The sequence below is a fragment of the Myotis lucifugus genome, unplaced genomic scaffold (genome assembly GCF_000147115.1).
Source record: "Myotis lucifugus unplaced genomic scaffold, Myoluc2.0 scaffold_122, whole genome shotgun sequence".
NCBI classification, from domain to species: domain Eukaryota; kingdom Metazoa; phylum Chordata; class Mammalia; order Chiroptera; family Vespertilionidae; genus Myotis; species Myotis lucifugus.
In genome coordinates, this window is record NW_005871170.1 from 2,589,861 (window position 1) to 2,594,657 (window position 4,797).

Sequence of the window (4,797 nt, forward strand, 5' to 3'; positions counted from 1 at the left end):
AAATCATGGAAATACTTAGTGAATAAAACACTAAACCTCCAGAAATAATTGAACAATTGCCCTTCAGAGTAGCTTTTTAGGATGTTCATTGAAAAAAGGAACTTTTGTTCAAATAAGTTTGAAGAAAACTACAAACTCAATTTTCTCAGAGAGACACATTATATACCAGAATTTATTAGTGGCTCTGTGAGGACCAGCATAAAGGATAGTTGTTGAACTCAGTATTTCCCAAACCTATATGGCCATAAAATATGGTTGTCAGATGAGATATTGGACATCCAATTTAAAATGAATTTCAGATAAACAGCAAATAATGTTTTAATATAACTAAGGGATATTGCATGGAACATAGTATGTGGGATTAGAATTCTGAGGAACACTTGCACAACACGTTACACCTCAGAGATATTTTATGATGTATCTCTGATGAGACAAGAAATGCACTCCAGCCCTAACCGGTTTGGCTCAGTGGATAGAGCGTTGGCCTGCGGACTGAAGGGTCCCAGGTTCGATTCCGGTCAAGGGCATGTACCTTGGTTGCGGGCACATCCCCAGTAGGGAGTGTGCAGAAGGCAGCTGATCCGTGTTTCTCTCTCATCGATGTTTTTAACTCTCTATCCTTCTCCCTTCCTCTCTGTAAAAAATCATTAAAAAATATTTTTTTTTTAAAAAGAAAGAGAAATGCACTTCACTCCCAGGACTCCATACATTTTTAAGAGATCTGTTTGATGGAGTTTAAGCCTCTTTATATTAATTGTGGTAGGTTCTAAATATTTGTTATCATTTTTTTGTAATGAGACTTTAAAATCTACTCTATTAGCAACTTTTAAATATATGATACAGTATTATTAACTATAGTCACTGTGCTCTACATTACATCTTCGTGCCTTATTATTTTAAAACTGGAAATTTGTACCTTTTGACCACCTTTACCAATTTCACCTCCACCCCAAGCTGTGCCTCTGGCAATCACCAATCTGTTCTCTGTATCTATGAGTTGTTTTTTTATGACTTAAACTTTTTTGCTGGTTAGAATTTAAAAGATGTCAACATTTCCAGCTGCTAAGAATGTACTAGACAAAATCAAGAAACCATAATTTTGATATCTATGAAAAAGTAGATTGAAATGAGCTGCTTAGAAAATGTAGAAATTTCATTGTTGAAACCCTTTGAAACCTTTCTGTTTTCTTTTTCTTCCTGTTTCTATGTCACATTCACTGGTATTCGAAGAGGAAGAGACTGAAGAATTGTGGAAGGAATTTCTATTCATGCAGCCATCATATAACCTTAAGTCCTTTGGGGAAAGTAATTCTTGGCAAACATTCCAGGACCATGTATAAGTAGAAAAGGTTTCATAAAAGGACTCATTTTTAGTGTCTATTCCAACCAAATCCCCTCGGATCTTATGCCAGAAATTTAGCATTTCTTTCCGGTGCTCAAGAGCAATTCCTAAGTTATAGGTTTCTATAGCTCTCTTCACATGTGGTTTAAGAGCAGCTGCCTCAGTCACTGTCCATTTCTGCTTTTTCTTCAACATTTGGTCAATGGTGAGGATCTCAGTTGGGTAGCCGGAGGGAGAGTCGACAGGCTTTATATTTGCTGCCTGTGTTTTCCAATCTCTTTTATGGAAAAAGTAGTTATCAAAGAAACTCAGAGGCTCCTTTCTCCTAAGCATTTCTAATTTATGCATGTCTTTGAATGGCTTTCCCATTACCAGCCCATCCACATTAGGAAACAATGGAAAGATGGGTATTTTTGAATATGGGTTGTCTGAAGGAGGATTGCATCTCCTGAGCTCCTCAAGATATCTGAATAAATCTTTTTCTTTCATTATTGCAATCCAAGTAGCATTAGCAAAGGCAGTTGGGCTTGAGGTCAGAGGTGTGCACATGTCTGGCTTAAATCTCCTTTTTCCATAATCTGTAGGGGAGGGATTCCACAATATTCCTGCAGTGGTTTCTTGGAATTTCCTTTGGAAATAGCTTACTAATTCTATTATAGCCTTTCTGGGTAAGGCTGAAATCTCTACAAGCTTTGATAGAATTTCAAACAACAGGATCCCTGGGTTGCCAGCAAAATCTAAACACTTGTCTTTTTCTGGAACCACAGGTCTAAGGAAGCTGTCCTTATCTGTTAGCACCTTTATAAAGTCTGAGAAATTCACTTTCCCATCTCGGTCAATATCAGCATATTTTAATTCATTATAGACATCATGCTTGGTTAGATGCATTCCCACCTTAGCTAAAGTGCACATCATTCCATGAAAATCAATACAGTCGGTTTTATCCTTGGTAAAGAAGTTGTAGGCATCTTGGAAGGCTTGAATTTGTGAAGCACTCAACTTCCTTTCTTTGTGCCCTAATTGGCATGGGAGAGATCCTGGTAAATCTTTATCCCTCTTGCCATGGGAGCTGGGTACTTTTGTTAGAGGATCCAGCTTAAATTTTTTGCTTAATGTCAGAAACTGCCATGTGGCCAGTAACTCTGTCTCCAGTCCCACAGCACCTCGCTCCGCTGCCTTCACGCGCTTCCGCTCTGTCGAGTTTTGTTTTTCTTTAGGTTGTTGGATTTTTTAAGATTATATGTATACTAGAGACCCAATGCACAAAATTTGTGTGTGTGTGTTGGGGGGTCCCTCAGCCCGGCCTGCACCCTCTCACAATCCGGGACCCCTCGCTCCTAAACACCCACCTGCTGGCTCCTTACTGCTTGGCTTGCTGCTCCTTAGCACTGCTCCTTAGCACCACCACTGCACTCGCCAGCTGTGAGTCTGACTTCTGGCTGAGCGATGCTCCAGCTGTGGGAGCACACTGACCACCAGGGGGTAGCTCCCACGTTGAGTGTCTGTCCCCTGGTGGTCAGTGCGCATCATAGCGACCGATTGACCAGTCATTCGGTCACTTAGGCTTCTATATATATAGATTTCCAGTACACGGGATGACGCTCCAACCAACTGAGCCACACAGGCTAGGGCTCTATATATAGATTTCACTTAGCATAATGCCCTCAAGGTCTATCCACGTTATTGCAAATGACAATATTTCCCTCTTTTTGTGGCTAAATTAGATTTTATTGTATATCTGTAGTATAGCATATAATGTTTAAAGTATCTTTTGCATTTTCTTCATTTCTCAGTAACTATGCTAGTGTAAATGAAAGTTGTCCTTGTCATTGATAAAAAAGTAGGTATTCCCCTCCCAGTGATAGAGCTTAATTAATTAATTAATTAATTATCCAACACACATCTGTTGAGAGCCTACCACGTGCCAGGAAATGAGGATGCAGAAATGTACACGGAAGAGACTCCTCTGCCCTGTGTATGTTTATAGGACGATGGGCAGCCCAAGCCCCACTGTGCTCCTTTGAATGGAGCTGAGCACTCTAGCTTCTCCACCATCTGGCTCCAGACAATTTGTGTAGCCCCATCTCCCACCATCCCACAACTGCCCCTTTCCCTAGCCTATGTGCAGGCCCAGGGCATGCCAAGATTTTGTACTTCCTTGCTCTTTCACAGACTATGGCCACTCCCTAGAATGCCCCTGCTCTCTCCTCCCTTCTTCATCTTCTTCACATCATTCTTGGCCTTTAAGATTCTTGGAAGCATTTTCTGACACCACCTCCCCCTGTCTGATTGGAAGCCATTTTATTTTTGTACTCCGAATATTCCTCCATATTCAAGTATAACTCTATCATAACACTTACCAAATAAACTTGCTGTAATTGCTGGTTTATTTAAGTCTTCTCCCCCATATTAGCCTATTAGCTACTTGAGACATTTCATGTCATTTTATTCTTACCACATAACACCACCCCAGCTAGATATTTTGTGTTTGTTGAATGATAAAATACCTTTCTGTCTTATAGCAATGGAATCTCATCCATTCTCTTCTGCTGTCATCACTATACTAAATTATTCTGAAATGAATTGTCAGTAAGATGTCATTAATTATTTTCCATCTATAGTACACCAAGTTGAAAGACAAAAGAAAAACTTTAAACACCCTCTGAAAATAATTAGAAGTAGTGCTCCTTAACTGGTTGCTGAAAACTATAACCAAGGCCATGCCTGAGGTAGTTAGGAGGACGCTGCTTGACCCACAAATGCTCTTTGTCAAAGAGACCACTTTATAAATAATCACGATGGTTCTACAAATGGCAACTGTGGCCCCAACCAAGGAAAAATATTTACATCTTCTCAGAGTGGTAACATGGCTGGGCTTGCCTTGGTGGGTATAGTCACAGCCCACACTCAAGTAAGAATTCTTTTGCATAGTATCAACTACAAATGCCAAATGCCAGAAGGAAAGTTAGAATTATCCTGTTAGAAGATAATGGAGTAATAGTTTGTTTAATTATGACTTTATTGAAATAAGAGTTAAGAATGAACATGTAAGCATACCTTTTCTATGTCTTTTTTTTCCTATTCCATTTCTATAGTACCCTTCTCTCCTGATCCCATTTTACTACCTAACCAAAATGGGTGAATTGACACAGTGGGGCCCTAGTTGGAAGGCTGAAGCCCTTAGAATGGAAAGAATGGCTTCCATGGCAGGGAGCTTATGCTGTGTTCCTTGCAGATCCAAACAGAAATGTGTTTCCCCCACCTCTCTTAGTCACATCCCTAATTTTGAGTACAGTGGGGCCTTGACTTACGTGTGTCCTGACTAACGAGTTTTTTGAGATACCAGCTGTCTCTCCGCCGATTTTTTGCATTGAGTTGATAGAGTAATTTGAGTTAACGAGCTCCTTAACGAGCTCGGTCTCGGAACGAATTAAACTCGTAAGTCAAGGCCCCAC

At 40.1% G+C, this 4,797-nt stretch overlaps 1 pseudogene across 1 annotated transcript; it reads right to left on the reverse strand.

Annotated features, from left to right (window-relative positions):
- Window positions 1–1,010: 1,010 nt before the first annotated feature.
- On the reverse strand, window positions 1,011–2,486 carry LOC102422591 (annotated as a pseudogene). The gene has a single exon (XR_330179.1). The product of XR_330179.1 is annotated as an EF-hand calcium-binding domain-containing protein 3 pseudogene (transcript).
- Between the last annotated feature and the right edge of the window lie 2,311 nt (window positions 2,487–4,797).